The 21,541-nt window shown below is 38.9% G+C and overlaps 1 protein-coding gene across 1 annotated transcript in view; it reads right to left on the bottom strand.

Annotated features, from left to right (window-relative positions):
* LOC121957715 (hippocalcin-like protein 4) overlaps positions 1-3,252 on the bottom strand; it is a 32,313-nt gene extending 29,061 nt beyond the window's left edge. The window contains exon 1 of the mRNA XM_042506460.1: positions 3,091-3,252. The gene's annotated coding sequence lies outside the window, so the exon portion shown is untranslated. The remainder of the gene's footprint in view (positions 1-3,090) is intronic.
* Between the last annotated feature and the right edge of the window lie 18,289 nt (positions 3,253-21,541).

Genomic DNA, 21,541 nt, shown 5'->3' with positions numbered 1-21,541 from the left:
GAAAACAAATATTTATTGAGCATTTAAAGGTATTCAAATATAAGATAAGTAAACAGATTACAATGTGATTAGGGCATTTTTGGAGGCAGTTATACTAAATAAGATTGCAATTATGCCACTTGTAGCTCCCTTGTGGGACACGCAGCAGCACTGAAGACAGCCTGACTCTGGAGAACTATCCTCTGTCTGCTGAGAGGGTAAAAACGGGCTGCAGCAGAGGCAAAGCAGAGTAGAACCGGATGTACTTTTTGGCCTAAATAAAAGCCAAGTCTGCAAACAACATATATACAAGAGCCGCTGCTCACTTTTACTCTTTGAAACCTTGGCAAACTGGCTTGAATTAGTTTAAAATGTGGGAAGAAGGCAATGAGCAATTTGAGAACAAATGACCGACACAATTGCAAGAAAATAGTGAAAAAAATACCTGAAAATAGCAAAAAAGGAAAGTAAAAAACAAACAAGGAAATGATACAAAAACTGCTTTAAAAATAATAACAATTCTAAAACATAACTTTAAATATTTCTTATGATCATTCTTAATATCAAATTCTGAAAAATTATAAAATTAGCTTTTAAAAAAATAATCTTCCAAGTCTGTAAAATCTTGCACTTTGTGGGACATTTCCTGCAAAGTTGCTAATTGCCCCCAAAAATGGCAAGAAATTAGTGAAAAAATACCTGAAAAATCATGCAAAAAAAGAAAGGAAAGTAAAAAAACAAACAAGTAAATTACCTTAAGAAAGTACTTTAAACAATAATGACTCTAAAACGTAACTTTAAATAGGCTATGTAATTATGGTAATTCTAAATATAATTTTCTGAAAAAATGTAATATGTAAAAATAGAAAAAAAAAAACAAGGAAATGACGTGACAAAAGTGTTTTAAAAATAATAATGATTCTAAAACATAACTTTAAATATGTTATTATGATAATTCTAAATATACTTTTCTGGAAAATTATATTACATAATATATAATAAAAATGCAATTTGCAGCACATTTCCTGCAAAGTTGCTCATTGCCTTTTTTTTCCTCAGTGTTTCTGAAGAAGAAATAAGATGAATTTGCTCAGGATTTAAAGGTTTAGATACTTGTGAAAGGTGTCTGAACGCAGCACAAGAAGAGTGATGTCGACCCGGTCTTCAAAGGGTTAAATGCTGGTAGCCAAAGGGCTACCGAGCCCAACTGAGAACAGCTTTCTGTCGCAGTCGTGCCCATCATTGGTGCGTTTGTGCATTTGTTTGTGTCTTTCCATTATCATGGCTTTGTATTGTATATGAACACAATCAATGCGTGTTATACATAGACCCAGCAAGGCACACAAATACGTAGGCACGCACGGACGGTTGCTATGATGCAATAACTATGTGGCATGACCCTTTGATGCACAGGCGCCTGAAGGCCACCGGTAATGTGGGCAGGCTCACACACAGCACACGCTGGAAGCTGCTGCTATTGATTGTGTGGGACCTGGTGTCATTCACAGAGGACTGGACTGTGCAGATAGAAGTCGACCACTTGTTCAGCCTGCTGCTTTTGACTGTGGGATTTTGACTGGGATAATGCAGATAGTACAAGCATAAAGTATGTAAAAAACATGAAATAGAAATACAATAACAATAAGAACAATTATCACAAGTGTGTGAATGTTAGAATTCTAAATATCTATAATGTGCAGGGTGTGTAAATTAGGGATCGACCAATATTGTTTTTGTGGGGCCGATACCAATTATAAGTACTGAATGAAACCGTTGATCAATATCTGTAACCGATATGCATTTACAATAAAAATGAAAAAATCTTTCTGTCTATATTTAGAATTTTGAATATAACAAGCTCTAACACAAAACTTTATTTAAATGCCTTTAGCAAATGTTTAATCAATACTGAAACTATAAACGGCAAGTTTCAAGCAACTTTTTTATAAATTCACCTGAAAATTAAAATAAAAAAAAAATGATTGAATAAAAATAGCTCCCTGATGTTTTACAAAGTAAAAATTCCACCCATGCTGACACTTTCTTAGCACTTTTTAATTAATCAATAATGTTATTGGCGCTCATTAAAATAAAATGCCAATTCAGATAATCTGCAAAGTGCCAAATATTGCCCCCAATAATTGGCTGGGCCGATAATCTGTCAACCCTAATAGAAAGTGGAAATAAGCACAAAGTATGTTAAAAACATAAAATAGAAAATAGAAATACAGTAATAAGGAGAAGAATTAGCACTGGTATGGGAATTTTAAAATTCTAAATATGTATTGTGTGCAAAGTGTGTGAAAATATAGCATGTATGATGCAACAATGCACTACACAATATAAACATAAGTAAGAACACAATACTAGCTCATTTTGCAAGCACGCACACTAACTCTTCATCTATATGCACTTATTATAGTTGGTGCACCACCCACATCTGCACCCTACAACTGCATCCTGCGAGCACAGCCACAAATAAACACACATTTGATTCAGTTTGCACGCCTCTGTCATGCTTATTTATGCAGAACAGAGAGCCAGAGTCCACTGTCAGTGGTGCGACACACAGGTAGCCTTATTTCGTTCATGCATTGATCGCTCTCAGAGCATGAAGGACAGTCTGGCACAGACTTCCCCAGCTGCATTTTCACATCAGTGCAGGAGCAAACAATTAAAGCATCCATCCAGCATGCATAGAGCAATATTTTTAGAAAAAAAAATCAAATGTAAATAAAGCAAACAAGCATGACATGTTAGAGCAAGAAAGTGTACATATTTTCATTAAAACAGGGGGTCCAAGTGTTTCTGCAGCCCTGAGTGTCCTTGACCGAGACACTGAACCCCCTAACTGTTTAGTAAGACAGTCCAGTAGAAATGAAAGCTTGACTTATTTCTAACACTGTCAGGGTTGAGGGCCCCTTACTGGTGAGACACCTTTGACAACACACCAGTAAATTAGTGTCCACGACTTCCTGTCTCATCACTTATTGCTTTTCTCAGTTTAGGAATTAAGGGCAAGTAAATGAATACATTTTGACCCACACTTGGACACATTAACGTGACAGCAAAAAGATAAAGAAATTGACCAAAAAAATGTCCTCCACTTACCCTGTAATGTTTGGAAGAATAATAAGCCCCTAAAACAAACGCGTCTTCGTTGGCGCTCAGCTATTCTCGCGGCAGTGTTTGGGTCCAGAGCAGGTCCTCCCTCATGTAAAATAACCTTCGCGTTAACTCGCCTCTCTCTCTGGAAGAAGATGAATGAACCGCTGCGTCTCCCTTGCCAACACATTAGCATAGAGGCCGCCCCTCGCGCGCGACAATTAGCCGGGCTGCCGTTTAAAGGCGGGTCCCTTTGATCTGATTCGACGGAGCCGCGTGTCAATTAAAAAAAAAAAAGCTCGAGCTCTGACCGCGCGCGCGCCTGTGTGCCCTCGCGTCCTCCCTGTGGCGCGCGTGGAGAGAGAGGTGTTGAGAGAGTGGGGATGGTTATAGTGCAAAAAGCAAAAAAGAAAAACAAAGAAAAGGAAATGCTAAAAACAGCAGTCAAAAAAAATTACACATCATGTTTGCTACAAGTGTAACATCTTTGGTACCTCTCGTTCAGATTCACTTAACCCCAAAGGGGCCACTGTAATATTACACAAACTGGTGCCCTATTCAAAATCAAGCTTTAAAAATATTACACATAAATATTATTTCCCACTTTAACTGAGTTAATTTTTAAACCAACACAAGCCCTAATCATATATATCAAATTCATTTTCAGATTTTTTTGTGATGATGCCATTATGTTTTGAAATGGGAAAAAAACACAAAAAATGAGTTGGTTGAATATAATAAATAAATTAAATGTTAATTATTTGCAGCAACACTGATTGTGAAATTGCACCTTGTGTAAACAGCATTTATTTTCTCAATATGTCAAATATGGTTTTAAAATAATGAAATCATCAATTTTAAGGCAAAAGCCCAAAATGACACCCATAAATAATACCATGCATGTTTTTATGCTTTGGTGGCTGTGGAATTAAAAAATAGAGTTTGGGTTTCAATGGCGTATTTTTGCACTTAACAGTCTGAATGTAACAATTCAGTTTCCACAGTGTATTTTAGACTTATCGCAGGAGCTGAGCTGGAAATGCTAACATTCTAAAAGATTCATTTTGCCATATGCATGAACACAACAGAGATTTAAAAAAAAAAAAAAGAAGAAGAATGAAAAGCAAGTAAAATGCATCAAATAGTCCCTAAGGGTTAATTTCACCCTAATAAGATTAACTGAGCTCAAAACTGCAATATGCATGGCTGAATTAACCTGTTAGGTGCCCCTGGGCAGACACTTTTAACCCCATGTTCCTATTGCGTATTCAATATTAATTAAAGAGTATAAATTATATTACCATATAACTGAAATGGTGTGGGACTTAAAACTGGATTAAAAACAGGGACTTACTTATTTTTATACAGGTCTTCAAAATTAGATGATAAAGAAGGTTGTCTTTTTTAAACTTACCAAATATTCAAAATGTGTTTTGCTTATTGTTAGTACACTACAGTTTACTAACTTAGTATTGTCTTTTCATGTTACCTCATATTTGTACATCACTACATTTCAGAGGGAAATATTGTACTTTTTACTTCAATTATTTGAGCTACTTTACAAGTTAAGGGTTTTGCATAAAAAGACATAAGAAAAGTTAATAAAATATGAGGTTTTGTTATCAGATAATCTCCCCAAAAGCTAATACAAGATTAAATGACTGCTCAATCAATCAATCAGCATATTAACCAAAAATTAAGTAATAAGAAACATTTTTCTTTTTTTTTTTTACTTACTTTTGGGGTGTTTTTTTCTGCATTGTGTACTATTACTTTTCATACTTACTAACACAGTGTGGTGTAACTATTTTTACTGAGTAAAAGGAGTGAGTAGTTTCTTCCACCACTGCATCTGTGTATCTGCAATCAGTGTTGATTTTGTCAGCTATTTTGTATTAATCTTAGTCCTGTGTTGTTGCCCTCGTTGTTTTAACCTTATGTAGTCAACCTTATCCATTTTTTATTTTCTGTGAAGTTCTAGTTGGCCAAAACATAGCAAACACTTGTATGTGGGCCCCATGCGGGTCGTAAATGGGCTGAAAAATGGGTCCTATATAGGATTGTTCACTGGTTCCATGAAGGCTCCATGCCATGGTTGGTTTACCCATGTGGGCTTCAGATAAGATGCCCATTTTGGGTCCATACCTGCTTTGGTACCCAGGTAGCCATAGCATAACCCATGTGGGGCCAACTTTGGTAAACTCACCCATGAGGGCAATTGGCATGGGGCCATTGTGGAACCTGTGGACGATCCCATTTTTTAGCCTGTTTACACTCGGGCCCCTCATACATCTTTGCGTGTTGGTCTTATCTCACTCACTCTCAAACTATTTTACTATAGTTTTATTCAATGCAAACTGTTGACTTTTCAGTCCTTTTTTAGTCATCATATTATATTCAACATTTCAGTCAATCTGGTCCACCCAAAATCAATAACTTTAACATTTTTGTCAAACTTATTTCACAAAAGATTTTATCATATTTTATGTATCATCATCTGGCGAAACACACAGGATGAATCATAAAGAATGCAGCATAAAGTGTTGGGTCTATGCTGCTCTGATGGTATCAATTGATGGAATACATCCAGATATAGAACATTTGCATTTTTAATTCGAACCAGCACAGTTCTTCAGCCATATTTAACCCCATCTGATAAAGCCATGTATTCAGGGTTTTTTAGCTTCATGGTTAGGGTTGTCCTGGTTAACTTCAACTTAAATGTGCAGTGTGGAGAGTTCAGTGGCATCAGGCGGTGTGGTCACAGGACGGAAACTTCTCCCATGTGCCGCATTGTATATTAATTCTGTATATGTGGTATTCATTCTGTCAGTGTTACCTGCTTGTGCTTTGTATGCACCTGCTGGGGGAAATAATTAAAGAATTTCCTCTTTCTAAATCAAAAGGTGAAAAAATCTGTCAATGTGAACATAATTACAGAGTGCTGGGCTGCTTTTTTAAATTGTTTTATTTACATTTAAATGTCTTTCTTAATTGCCACATATTCCCAAAGACATTCTAAAGGAAATGAGCACAAACCAACACACAGTAAATGTGAAACTTTGGGGGTTCTGAAGCAGTTGTTCCCCAGTTAGTCAAACCAACCTAATGAGGTTTACAGGCCAAGAGGAAAGTTCAGGTGTCACTCGGAGACAAAGAATACTGTCTCTACTTTGTCTCTTAATGGCATGAATGTCAGTTAAAGGGAGAAATTGTGATTGCTGTGAATTATTTTGTATGTTATGTCTATCATACAGGGGCAGGGAATAATGCCCTGAGTGGTTATATAATGATTTCAGCTGTAGTGCATGTATTGATTTCCCTTTGTGCTGACATGGTTCCACACTCTGTTGTTGTTATTTGCAAAATCCATTGATCATAGCATCCATGATCATTTTATCTGAGTTCATATAAAATACCCATTCTAACAATAAAGTAGATTTCATCCCAATTACACATAAGTGAGCTAAATTTAACAGAACTCGACACTTAACCTCAGTAGCCCTGTTTTGAAAAGGGTAGTTTGGATCTTCTGAAGTGGGGCTGTTTGAGGTACTTATCCATAGTCAGTGAATCAGTGGGGGGGGTGGCATGTATATTGCTGATTTTATCAACTTTTGCATTATTTTAGTATTCCTTCTCCATTCATTTGCTGTCAGTCAACCATTTGTGCTCATAACAACTTAACACCGACATAACAAACACTTTCATTATTGTTTTTTTTTCTTCACAATTTCTAGTCCAGCTAATAAGTAAAACACACACCCCAACACTTTTTTAATCACACAGAAAAACAAGAAACCCTCGCCTTGCGATCATATCTGTCTCTGCAGCGGTCGGACTGAAGAGTGTGTTTGTGTGAGCGCTGTAACCTTGAGCCTACAGAAGTGTGTTTGGGGAAGGAAGCAGTAGTAGAAAGACTGAGTTATAACAGAGAGGTGAAAAAAAATCTGTCACACTCTGATTAGCCAAGGTCAGCCAGAGCCTCTCATTGGGAGTGTCATAATCTCTGGCACAAGGTAAATGTCCATCACTCTGCAGGACCACTGCAACACACCCTTATTATGATATAGAGTGTCCTTCGCTCCAAGGTAATCATCAGTCACTCTGAAAGAGTCAGATAACCATATAAAATAACCAGTTTCAGCCTGCATGTGTGAAACTGCACGGCAGTGAGAGGTAAAGCGACTTCTTGAGACTACCATTAACCACTGAGAGGCTGAGACAGGGACTAGTGAACACCTGTATGACTCGCTGCATATGCATCTAAAGATTTATTGTCTATTTGAAATTGAAATAAACAATATCAAGTACATGAAACTGATACATGCTCAGATAAATGTGGGTCTGCAAGATGTGCGGTTCAGAAAATGTGAGAACCCCCCAAAAATTCACCCTCTGTCTCTTCTGCCATGCAGGTGAACAGGGAATAACTAGACAGTAAGCAGGTTTCCATTAACCCTCAAATTGAACAAATTAAAATTGTGAAAATCAAGTAAGTCTAATGGAAATGTCAATGTCAGAAAAAAAACTTCTTATTCATCGCAAAAAAGCTTTTACGCTCACATGAGGTGGTATTTCATATGATCCAAAAAAGCTATATTTCGCTAAACTGTAATAGAAAATTTAAAAAAAACAACTTTGTCTATCGGTTCACTTCATTAAGTTTTAAGCAACACATACACGTGGTTAGGTTTAGACAAAATAAAAATTGTGTGGGTCAAGTGAGTACGTTACAAAAGCGCTTATGTTGTTACAATGTTACAAAAGTGATGTAAGTTCACGTGACATATGTCACATGATATATGTCACAAGCATAGTACGTTACACAAACTAGCACACTACTTTGTTTTTACATTAACTCGATTGACTTTTGGTTTCACACAGGAATCAAACAGGGAAAGTCAGGATTTTGTTTGTTTGTTTGACCCATCCACCTCAGCTCCCACCCATCCTATGCAGACTTTGATGATGCCACCCAGTGCATCTCATACTGCTGCCAGAGGGTGCTTCAGAGAGTCTGTATCTGACGCCAAGGGCCACTAACTAGGGTTGGGTATTTGAAAAGTTTTGAGTGACACTGGGTTGGTAGCTTTCCACATGGACTGTTACCTGCAGGCAAACAGAGCCTGCTGATATTGATATTGTCAATATCTTCAATACTAAAGTAAACAATATGCCTCCCATTCCAATATGTTGTCCCAGTGCTTACAGAATCTTTATACATATGCAGATATCTGTATAGATTATGCTACACTAAGCTAACCAGCTGCTCAATGTATCTTTATATTTACAGTCATGGCACAAGAGTAGTATCAACCTTCTCGTCGAGAGAGCAAATGAATATTTCCAAAATGTCAAACGCACAATCCTTTGAAACCTGGACCGTCATCAGTTGTCTTGTAATGCATTTACATGCCTTTCACAAACAAACCATTGAAAACTAAGCTAATCGGTTTGAGTTCTTTAAAAATCATAAAAAAAAGAGGCAATGAGCAAGAAACTGGTAAAAGGTGACGGCTGAAAATGTGCTTCTAAAAAGAGAAAGAAAAATCATCAGAAAATCATCCAAAAAAGGGGGAAATGACCAGAAAAAAATATTAACTATTATTATAAATATAAATTTAAATTTAAATTTCACTTTTTCATTTTGGTATTTTTTTTCTTGTTTATTTTCAAATAATTTACTTGAAAATTCTTACTATTTTTTTTTTCTTCCAAATTTTAGGTTGCTCATTGCCTTCTGTCCATGGTTTTGAAAAACTAAGCCAATTCTCTGTCTCAAAGCGTGAGGTATTATAGCAAGTTCTCCTCCTCCTCTCTCCAATCTGTCTTTCTGCCTCTCCTCCCTCTAATTCAAATATGTATAATTGAGAGCACATTACTTGATATAAAATGAATCTCTCACCCTCTAATTGAAATATGCTTCATTGAAAATGGCATGAATATAGCATGAAGCTCTCTCCCTTTTTACTTCTCTGAATATTCATGGGTGTGTGTGCGTGTGTGTCCATCGGCAACAGAGGGTTGCTACGGGAGACAACCCATCGAGTCTGTCCTCATCCTCTCATCCCTCTCTTCTCTCTTTCATCTCTCCTGTCCTCTGTCACCATGCTGCCATTAATCTCCGCACTTTGGCACTGTTCGCTGTTGTACTTTCCTCCATCCCTCTTTTAACTACTTCTGCTGTTGATGGTTTTGGCCATATGTGTTTGTATGACAGGGGAAGAAAACTGACTTGTCAGTATGGATATTTTTTTTATCAGTCTGCTGGTAAAAGGGAAAACCTGGAGGATCCCATGTGTGGATCTGACCTCAGGCCTATTCCCTCAGAGAGAGGTGATATAGTCTTATTCATGCTAATCGATGGGCGAGTCTGATAATGAAATTCAAACCTCCATTCATGCCGTGGTGTGCGTCTGAGGTTGTGCGTGTGTAATTCTGAGCAATGGCGGCCCGTAAACTGTCTAATTGACCTTTCCACGCTCCACAAAGGACGGCTCCTCCACCCGCCTCCTTCCGGCTGCTATTCTCTCCCTTCTCCTCTTTCTGCCATCCTCCTTTTCCATTCTCCCTCGACACCTCCGCTCCCGCCGTCCTCTAGTTTCTCCTCTCCATTTTTACCCCTCTTTAACATTCATGCATTCATTTGTTGGTATACAATATGTCTGGCATTACTGCTCCCATCTTAGAGGATTGTTTAAAAATGAAATATTTTGCCTGACAGGATGCAACAATTACATTTCAAAAATTATATATTTGATTTGATGTATTTTTTCGAACATGTAAGGAAATAGAGAAATGATTGTACAAAAACAGACAGACAAAAATAAGTAATAATTACAGACAATGAAAAACATAAAGCAAAAGAAATGGTCAAATAAATAATGACTTGGTTTATATATTCGAAAAGGAGTGAGATATAGTAAAAATGTATGTAATCCAACCCCTTCTCCATAAGTCATTCAATTTTAATTAACTAGCTTCCTTATTCATTTAAACCTATACTATAATTAATTAAATGTATACATACATCCACATACTCAAAATTAAAAATTTGTGATTATTCATTATTATTTATAGAAAAAAAGAGGAAACAGTCAACAGATACTGTCCTAATCAGAAGACACTTCTAACAGATCCCAACACCAAAAGCAACCTTTCATGTCCACATGATACACCATTGGTAGTCAGCTGAGAACGCAGCTGAACAGAGCCATTTTCAGTGTTATTATATACCACTGGACAACCAGATAGCAACTGCTGTGGCAGCAAGATAGCCGAATGGCTGGCGTCAGTTGAGAAGGCAGCCAGAGAGAACTCATCATGTCTGCATGATACACCGCAGGAAGGTGTCAGGTGTAAATGCTGCCAGTAATGGCATAATACAAGGAGCATGAAGGTTCCTGTAGAGCAGGTGGGAGGGGCGAAGGATGGCTCCAACAAACTCACGTGAGAGGTTTCTTTTTGTTTGTTTTGTTTTTTACATTTTACCACGTGCCTCCTAAGCATGTGCTTTTGTTGACATCCCAGTGTTAGTTGCCATGTGTTTTTGTTGCCTAAACATAACCAGCGCAATCTCACCATGTGCTTTTGTTGAAATCACAGTAGCAACATCCTGGAACATCAACAGCACATGTAGAAAGATACTTAGAGTGTAATATGCAGACATGGAAGTCCACTGCAAAGTGGTGATATATAATGACTTGGGATGAGAATGGGTCAGTTGGGCAGACAAAGCCCCGGACTTTAAGACTACAGTCGGTAATTTTTTTGAAAATAACTGTGTCAACATATTTGAAAGTCTAAGTCACATACAGTCCCAGTGGGTGTTGTCTTCTTCAGGGATTGTCCCTTGTCTCTGATTCTGTTCGTGAAATTCATGGACAGGATCTCAAGGCACAGCCAAGGGGAGGAAGGGGACCTCTGAATTGCATCTCTGCTCTTTGCAGATGATGTGGTTCTGTTGGCTTTATTACATCATGCCACTTCCAGCATGCACTGGGGCGGTTTGCAGTCGAGTGTGAAGCGGTTGGGATGAGAGTCAGCACCTCCCAATTCTGAGACCATGGTTCTGTGCCTGACAACGGTGCATTTCCCCCTCTGGGTTGGGAAAAAGATACTGCCACAATCGAAGGAGTTCAAGTACTGTATCTCAGGGTCTTGTGCACAAGCGAGGGTGAAATGGAACGTAGGATGGATAATGGTTTGGCGTGAAATCAGCAGTGATGATGATGCTGCGTCAGACTGTTGTGGTAAGGAGGGGACTGAGCTGGAAGGCAAAGCTTTCGAAGAATGAGACCACAAATACATGCAGCTGAAATTAGTTATCCCCGCAGGGTTGTCCGTGTTCAGCATTTGAGATTGGTGAGAAGCGCAGACATCCTCACAATCAACATTGGATTGCGTTGTTTACGTCAAGACAAGTTTTCAGTTTCCCTTATTGAGTAACGATAACAGTCTGCTGGTATGGAAAGTTATTTTCTCTCACAGAGGCGCAGTCAGTCAGCTGCAGTCTGTTCAGGTGCAACTTTCTCGCTGAGACGATGCAACGTAAGGTGACGCAACAGGCAGCTTTCATCCCTGCTAGTTCTTCGATGTTGCATGAGTGTATCTAGGCCTTAACCCTCACTGTTGTATATTTGCTGCAACCACTCTCTTTTCCTAACTCTAAACATACTGTAGTTGCCATGCACTGATATCATAGAAAGCAAGATTTTTAAAAACTTTGGCATTGAACGTAATCCTTTTTTGACATCCTGTTTATCTCGTTCCCTGATGACTCTTCTGCCAAGTTTTCTATCTGCATTCTTGGTCATATTGGCTTTTGCAGACGAGGTTTTGGACCTCAGAGGCACTCCTCTCTGTCTTCCGCTCTACCTTTCCACCCTCTTCCTCTTTTTATTCCTCCTGCTATCAAGAGACTGTGTGAGAGAGAGATGATGACTGAGTGTCTAGAAGACAGGAATGTGTCCTTGCAGATAATTACCAGCACTGATGATTAAATACACCGTGTGTGTGTGTGTGTGTGTGTGTGTGTGTGTGTGTGTGTGTGTGTCTGTGTGTCTGTGTGTGTGTGTGTGTGTTAAGTTTCAAACCTGCTGCTGTGTCCGAAACGAAACAGCCGTTGATTTTGTGCTATAAAAAACAAAATTGGGTTGGAAAAGGGTTCCAATGACCTTTCAAAAAAACCTGAAGACATTTCTCTCATCTCTCCTTTCTCCTTTGAATGACCCTTCTATTTCTTTTCATCTGTCCTCTCTTCTCTTTACTTCGTCTGCTGCGAAGTAATGAGATTAGGGAAAATGTCTTGTGATGACCTCCCCATCGCAGGTCAACATCTGCCATTTTGTTTGATGGTGGAGATGGAAACTTGGAATGCCTCAAGCAACAAAAGTACTGTAGAGCCAGTTCAGAAGAAGAGTTAGTATGCCTCATGTATGCAGGTGTTTGTTCAGAATGATTTTATTATTCTGACTGAGTGCAGCTGCCTCCTTCTAGGCAGAAAGTTAACTTTAAATGAGCTTAGATCTTAAATCTGCTGATGAGAGAATTCATGCCAGTGTGGATGTGTTCTTTCCAAGTCTGTCAATTTTTTTTTTACATCTGCACTGAAACACACTTTTAGGATTTCAGGGAGTACTAAAGCCTTAGTATGCCAAGGTCCAAGTAGCACTACTTTTCCTCAAATATCACATGAAGTCCTCCAAGGTCAGTGAAATGTGATACTGTGTCCTTCAACCTGTGCACTATAATTTTATCATCTTTTTTTGATTTTTTTTTTTTTGCTTCTTCCTATATTATTGTCTGGCGTGTTATGAGCGTCCTTTTTCTGACGTTTTTCTGGTAATCCATGGTTTCTGGTTGTAGAATGATTGAACTGTAGTTTTGTGCTTAGTTGCTTCTGTTGTTTTATGAATTAAATCTGCCACAGACCGTGTGAATTCACTGATGTACTTGTAGACAACAACAGTGGTAAACTGTAATTTAAGGCGACAGTTTTGAGATGACTGACTATGGGACCTCTCCAAAACATTTTCATGTTTTCAGAAACATGTTTTAGCTTACTGTTTCACTGTAATACCGGCCGCCATTGTTTCACACAGATCAGTCTGTGAGTGACCTCGCCCACCGGCAGGAGCGTGTAGTGGTCTGCTGCGGTGCGCTGCATTCTGGTAGCTGTTGGTTTCTTCCCATTGAGCCTGTAGCACCAATTTCCAAAGTATTTGCATCTTTCTACTGCAGAGACAGTTTTATGTGAGGACCTCTTATGTGAAGTCCTCTATGGTATCTCTCACTTGAGACTCGTAAGCAGCCAATGCACTGCTCTTTGGAGCTGTCTTTCCACATTTTAAGCACAAGTGACTGATTCCATCCATCTGTGTTCTCAAGTGATGTTGCCATCTGCTGGCATATGATAACAACACCACCGGTTATGTATGGCCGCCTTCTCAGTTGACACCATCCAGCCGTGTTCCCGGTGGACGCGGGAGGTGGCTTTTGGCGCACTGACAGAGCAGACGTATTTGACGAGTTTGGAATGACAATAGGCTGATCTGACATTTATCCCCACTTCATACAATGAATAGTCAGCTTTTTTGGATAGTTTTACAACCACATCTGTCACTGTTGTTTGTATGTGTACAGTTGAGTACAATGCCATTTTTGTCTTTTGGAAGAGACTTTGAATATGTGTGTCATCATCCCCTTTGCAATTTCCCTGTCCCAGCTGATTACATGTGTTTCATTTTTGTTGTGAAAACCCGGACCATGATGCAATTATAACACCTCCTTTAAATTGTCACCAAGCTGTCATGCAAAACTGAAAAACTACGTTTTCAGAACCCAATTATTTTCCAAAAACACAGAAAATATTGTAATGATGAATTTCTTCTCTAAATGCACTCATAAGTCATTAGTAACAAAAAAAAAGATTCATTATGATTTTTCTGTCCATTCCGATGGATGAAGAATGTCATTGCAGAAATCGCCTTAAAGTAAAAATGAAAATAAATGGTCTTAACAGACTTTACTGACAAAACATGTGGGATCATTTATTTTTCATTAATAAGTAACACATATCAGTGAATAAAGTGATGATTTAAAATACATTTCATACATAATTTTTTATCCCATTTGTCATTGTGATTCAAAATATCAACAATTTCTGTATCTCCTGAAAAACCCATAGAGATAAATGTTCCATAAACCTCATCAATAAGATGCAATACACACTGATTTTATCACTACACAATCAAATCTGAACAGTACTTCCCTATTTAAACAGTATTTCATTCATTTTCTGTTGACATTCAAATCTACCGTCTATTCCAATGGACAGATGTGTTTAAAAAAAATCCTGAGTAAAAGCTGTACATCTTTCATATGATTTTTTTTGACATGTAAAAGTAATATTACATCTCAAGTGCACTTCAAAAACTGTTCAAACGCAAATTATATACTTCAACAACATGATTTCTAGACTGAAACGTGCCTTGTGCTTCATCCTTGCCTTACGGTCAGCCATGCTTGTTAAAAAGGGGGTGTGGCTCTTCTGAAGTCCACTCTAGATGATGCGGCAGTCTCTTATTGGTGTATAAAGATTGCATCAAATAAGTCTGTGCATTTGGGTGATGTCAGATGGCATTAATCATGGATCTACACACCCTAAAGAAGTTCTCCGAATGGACAAAGGAAATTGCACAAATTGAAATTGCGCATATAAAATATGCCCAATGGAAACACCTCAATTTAGAAGAAAATTCCATTCAAAAGTTTTTAAGCTTGCATGACATGGTATTTCAGGCGATTCGAAAAAGACAGTATATTTCTCAAAACTGTAATGGGAACACATTTTTGGCTTTTATAGGTCACATGATGCACAATAAAGTGTCTGTAGGAAGTGGCTCCCTCAGGCATCATGCAGCAGGTGCTACAAGAGGTGTTATTTCATCACAGGACAGAAAATTTGAGCAGATCCTCCAGAAGTTTTAAATCCACAATTCCTCTGTAAAAATCGTAGACTACCACCTCCCAGAAATCTCTCATATGTGGCTGCTCCCATGTATAAGGGGCTTGCCTTTCCATTATCTCTTGCATAACATGCCTGTGTAGCCTTCAATTGGAAATGACAGTTAGTGTGGTGTCTGCAATAGAAATAAAGCTGCTAAAGATTTGAACATCCATCACCATGCTTCTTGGAATGTTATCGCGAGAGGAGAAGTCGCATAAAATCTCGAGAGAAGTCGCGTGACATCACTCAATGAAACGCAGTCATCTCTCAATTGTTTTTTATCGACATTTCCAAAACATCACTTAAGTTTTGCACAAATCTGTAACAGCCTAATGACATCTGAAGGAGTACTAACGCTGGCTACAAGCACCTTCAGTCTTAAAAAACTGACATCACCAGTGGCCTTAAAAGTCTAATGTTACCTCAGGCTTCCTACATGGCTAATTCACATTACAGTATGAACTTTGAGTCAGCTAACGACTCTGACCTCGCTGTAGATGGAGTTGGCTGGTGTTAATGACCCTGTCTTTAAGCAGACCAATGGATGTACCACCCTGGGCACTGAACTGCTTAATCATAAGGGGACAAGAAAAGAGATCAGACAGAGAGAGATAAAGTGAGAGGAAAGCAATGGGGCGGTGGTTCAGGCAACCATGACGATCACCCTGAATCGGACAATGATCCCATACCCCTGAGTTCACATGGCAAGACGAAAAGAGCAAGGAGGGGTGATGGGGAAAGGGAGCTAGATGAGGAAGAGGTAGTCTGACAGATCCTTAATTAGCTGCGGTAATGATTAAGAGAGGAGAGGGGAAGAGAAATCAGTGGGATCGTCAACACCTTTGTGCATCTGCGAGGTTTCGTTATGCACAATGTTGCTGCGCCTGTCAAGCGCTCCGTTCGCACATATTCTCACAGTTTAAAAAGATAACAGTGGTGGTTATTTTTGTGGGCTCTTGATTTCAGATGGGGGCAGACAAAAGCAGCCTCTCATTTCTTGTAATTGATTTTGTTGGATGTCAGATTTTATCAGATGTAGCTAGCTGGCAAATTTATTTTAGCTAATGTTGGGCTGTCTTTGACTTTTTATTGTGTCTCGCTGAAGGGTCCTGTAGAACAGTCTTAAACTCTCGGGAAAGTTTGGTTCATTTTATGCACTTTTCATTTGTCATTTTTGATCCTTTTAATTTTTGGCAAGATTGTGTATTTTTCTTTAATCTTGGAATTTCCAGCTCAGCTCTAACAATAAGTCTAAAAAACACTGTCTAAACAAAACTGTTACATTCAAGCAGGTGTATTTTTATAGTGATGCTCAATTAGGAGCATGTTGTGGCAAAAGCTAAAACAAAAAAACAAAACAAATATGATAATAATAAAATTTACCACTAATCAAACTCTGTAAATAGTATCTCTCCTACCACAGCCTCATGCACACACTTGAATATGTAGAGAAACCCAAAGTTGGCAGGCCAAGAGTATCTTGCTAATGTTAATTGTTAAGCTATAGTTGGGAACTCACTACTGAGAGGGGTGTAACAATTGGACATAATAATGTCATTCTGTAATGGAATATTAATATAATATCACTATTTTCAAGGCAATGCTGGGTTATACCAGCGTCAACACAGTATAGTATGCAAAATGTCTTTGTTTTATAATGCAATATGACTCTGATGTCAACATTATTGCAAAGATGGCTAATATGATGTCACTATTATAGTAAGGATACTGTTATTGCCATGTTATGTCAATATCTTCAGAAACTGTATTATACCTCTCACACACATTTAACACAAATAAGCATACATACAAACACACGTGCAGACACCTGTTCGCACACTTGCCTTTCATCTCCCTGTCTGTTTCCAGAATGCCCCCAACCTGCACACACATGTCACTGTCACACACACACACACACACACACACCAATCTCTGATTCACCACACGTGAGCAAACACAGACATGCACACACACATACCTGTTGCAGGAGAACACACATTGCACTGCCATGGCTACCATGAAGCTGACCCAGTTTCCATGGCGACAGAGATGGGGTCGGTTGCTGGCTGCCAATCCCCAAAACCACCCCTTTTTTCGAGTAATACGGGGGGGGGGGGGCAAAGAGAGAGAGGGAGGAATGAAAGTGTTAAAGCAGCAATTGAGAGATAATGAGTGATGGAGAGAGAAGGATAAAGAGATAAGAGAGATTGAGGGAACAGATGGACAAGAATGGGAAAGCAGTTAATTAAAAAAAGGGAGAGAGGAAATTGTGCGTGAGGAAAGTGGAAAGATTGATAGAGTTTGAAATAAAACTGTAAAAAAAAAATGTAAGAAGATAAATTATGTCGGAAAAAAAATTGACTGAGTAGTAAACCAGAGCAGACAGTATTTGTATTGGTGCCAAACTATGAAATTTAGATTTCCAGGTTGGTCACATGACACCAAGAAGGGACAAAAAACCTAATCCTATAGACTTACATTGTCGAAGAGATGTCTCTAAATCAACGGACAATTTTTTAGGTCCATCAACTTACCAGTCAAACACTTAATTGGCCCTTTTAAATCATTATGTCCAAAAAGTCTGAAAATTTGCTAAAAGCCAAATCCTATTTTCTCACTGTCATTTATGTATATTAAAGAGAGGTTGAGACCAAGCATTTGGGAGGCAGAGTTAAAGAAAACACAAATGCACTATTGGCCCATGGATGCATAAGATCGGGTAATTTTAAAACCCAGAAATGAACTTTTTGGGCTTCATGCGCTACTGAGCAACGTTCATAGATAGAAACTAACTAGATCCCAACTCGTCACATGGTGCCGCTCTGTAACTACTACTTATGATGTTTTTGGTATCCTTCTGCATCAGCTGCTTACACTCCGTTACCGTGATGTCAACAAATGCACATGGTGGGATGAAGCGGCGTGATCATTATGTTTACACAACAGCATGGACGGTCACCAGATTTGGGATTAGGCAACAAAGTTACAGACTGTTAGGTTTAGGCAAAAGAAGCACTTGGTAAGGTGCAGGGAAAAAAACCCACACATCCACATTGGATGTGTGGGGCCCATCCCATAAACGCACTCCTTATATTACGTGCTTACCAGCAGCATTATTACTTGATGCTATCCTCTAGCGTTTTGTGTGCATGCAACCAGTTTCATCTGGCCACGTTCTCAAGTGATGCCCCCAGTGAGCGTTGCATGTGGATGTGCTCGGTGCCATCAGGCCGGCTGCCAGCGTATGATCAACAACACACAATTCTGTCCGAGCATCTGACGACGTCCACTGTCGTTCCGGTTGGACAAGGAAGGTGGCTTTTGGCATCACACTCGTACGCCAACAGCACTGACTGAGCCGTGCTATTTGACGAGTTTGGAGTGAGCACAGGCCGAATGAACAGGCTGCTGCCTCAAATGCTGTATCCAGTTCTCTGTATACATCCATGCTCTGGCCCGCCTGGACAGATTTTTAGCAGTCTGAGACCATCTGGCAGATTACAAGTTAATCTAATGTGGGGTATAATTGAGATGAACACCGTAAAGAAGAGCAACACTGAATCACTTTTTGGAAACAAGACAGCTGCAGCTGATGTGGAACTATCTGTTAAACATGCTTTTGCATTAACAAAGTGGACGCTTTATTTTTGTCAATAGAACAATGAACTGTACGTAAAGTGTTTCTCGAGAAGAAAGATGTGTTTGCATTACTTCCATTAGTATTGGCAAAAATGTTTTATACCAACTAATAATACATTGCAAATTAAAAACAAGCAAAGAATAGAGAAAAGTGTGAAAAATAATTAGTGCTGTGCAGCAGATCTATGTTTGGTCTGATCTATGTTTTTCCTGTCCCGGAGATCATCTTGCAACCCCTCAGCATGATGGATTACTGAATGGGCCCAGAGTGTCAGAAAGAGACTCAAAATGACCACAAAAAGACGGGAGATGCAAAAGAACTGCAAAGAGACAACAAACAAATACAATAAAGACAAAAAACAACCACAAGAAGACACAAAATAACTACAAAGCAACACTAAAAAACAAAACAGACTCAAAATTACCTTACAAAGTTACCTTAAAAACACACAGAACAACTACAAGGGTACACAAAGTGATCACAAAGAGACACAAAACCACAAAAAGACACATCATGATTACATGATGTTTTTAAAAGAAATCTAGCCAGTTTGCTCAGGTTTCAAAGGGTTTAAAATGGACCCTTATAGCTTAAATTCATCGAGAATTTTTGTTCTTTCTGGATTCTTGGAGTCACCGAGGAGGCTTGCCAGAGAATGAATAAATGAATAAATTCTTTACGAATTCAGCGTAACACATAGTGAGTTACTGATATGCAAATAGTCATTTTGGGGACGAAGTCTTCCTTTAACACAGGGCAATGTTAGCTTATTGTATGGATAAGGTAGATATATTTATTCAAATGTTAGATTATACTTAATTCTCAGTGTGGTGACAAATTAATTGTGGATAGTGAGTGCATGGATAGTATACAAATTATTATTACAAGGGCAGCAGGTTTTACATATATATATAGTGATGATGGGCGCTCCAATTGACAAGCAATGATGAAAAAAAAAAGAAAAATGATTAAATCTATATTACATAAAAATCCGTAGTCCTTTCTGCCTCCTCCCCTGCCGACCTCTTCTTCACGGCTCTCTGCCATGACAAGACTTCTGTGGCAGAACAAAGCTGGAAATCAGTTTCTATTCTTGTAGATATAAATGTATTACAGCAGACAGAAGGTGATGTATGTTACACAGGCCCTAAAATATCTGCCGGGGTAAATTTAGGCACAGCTCGCCTCAGGCACAGTAGAACAGAATAGAATATATGAATGAGAGCTGGGCTGCTGGACAAGCTGCATGTCTGTGTTTACTATGACAAAGATAACAGGTGGTGGTCATTTGTGGTGTGTTTGTGTGTGTGGAGAGAGAGGGAGTGAATGAAGGAGAGCGAGAGGCGAAGGTGACCGGGATTTTCACTTCAAAGCCAGGCAAGAGCACAGCGCAGATTAAAGCGCAACAGGAATCAAAGAGCCTCAGGTGGTCAGCGACACACAGGTGTCCCCCCTATATCTGTGTGTGTGTGTGTGTGTGTGTTTGTTTGTGTGTTGCAAAAGAGAGCACCCATCTATTTTTACCTCTCATCTCTCCCAACACCTCTCTGGGTTCTCGCTCTCTTTGGTTTGTCTGTGAGATTTGTGGCTTTCAGTGTTGTCAGAGATGAAGGAAGTCTCCCGCAGACGAGAGCTGCTCTCACTGCGTTTGACCTTGTCCACAGAAGATGCAACGTTTGAGGAGACTTTTACAGTCTGCAGCTTCCTGTGTTGCACAGAAAAGTCAGACTGCCGCTATTTGGGATAATAGTGCAACTACTGAACACGAGAGACAAACAGGCCCAGTTCTAGACTGTTTTTAATAAGGGGGCAGTAAGAGATGTTGGTAGGTGATGAGATGAGTTCGTCTTAAGCACATGCTTAACTGTTTTATGTTTTTGTACAAAGCTTTTTGATGAACAAGCTCAGTTTTGTGCCTTTTTATGCACTATGGCAGTAATACTCAACCCACAGCACGCAGTCCAAATCTGGCCCCCCACAGGGTGCCAGGTGCCCCCCCCCAACCATTTTCTAATTCAAAATGAAAAAAATAGAATAGAATGATTCACACTGGGAATTGTTTTTGTACTTTTAGTATCCTCAAAGTAGAAGCACCATTTTAGTGTCCTAAGATCCTAAAAATGTCCTAAAATCCTAGAAATGTTCTAAAGTCTGAAAAACATCCTAAAATCCTAGAAATAGCCCCAAAATCTGAGAAATGTCTTAAAATCCGAAAAATACCCTAAATTTATTAAAATGTCTTAAGTCCTAGACATGTCCTAAAATCTGAGAAATGTCCTTAAATCTTTGAAATGTTCTGAAATCTTTAAAATATCCTAAAATCCTAGACCAAAATAAAATCTTGAGCAATGTCCTAAAATCTTCAAATCGTCCTAAAATCGTAGAGATGTCCTAAAATCCTAGAAACACGTATAGGGCTTCAGAAACTGGCCCCCAGCCTCCTGTCATTTTGCAAAAGTGGCCCCCAGGAAAAGCAAGTTGAGTATTCCTGCCATAGTGACGATAACCATTTAAAATGAACATTTTTCATTGCTAAAGATACCAATGTTTGGCATCCACCCCATGCCCATGCCTAGAACCGGCCTAGGAGACAAACAAACCTGAAAAGTATTATTATAACATAGTTATAAAAAATATACACTCAATGGGAGTGTTATATTATAATCTAATCTGTATAAAATACACGGCCCCCCAAGTCAGTATTGCCCTGAAGATTAGTCAGTGGCAGGAGGAAAACAGAGCCAAAAGGAGTGCAGAGAGAGAGAGAAAGAGAGAGAGTGAAAGAGAGAGAAAATATGAGAGGG

The sequence above is a fragment of the Plectropomus leopardus genome, chromosome 18, assembly GCF_008729295.1.
Source record: "Plectropomus leopardus isolate mb chromosome 18, YSFRI_Pleo_2.0, whole genome shotgun sequence".
In the NCBI taxonomy this organism is placed as follows: Eukaryota; Metazoa; Chordata; class Actinopteri; order Perciformes; family Serranidae; genus Plectropomus; species Plectropomus leopardus.
Note: the sequence above shows the minus strand (reverse complement) of the source record. Positions and strands in the feature narration are given on the sequence as shown.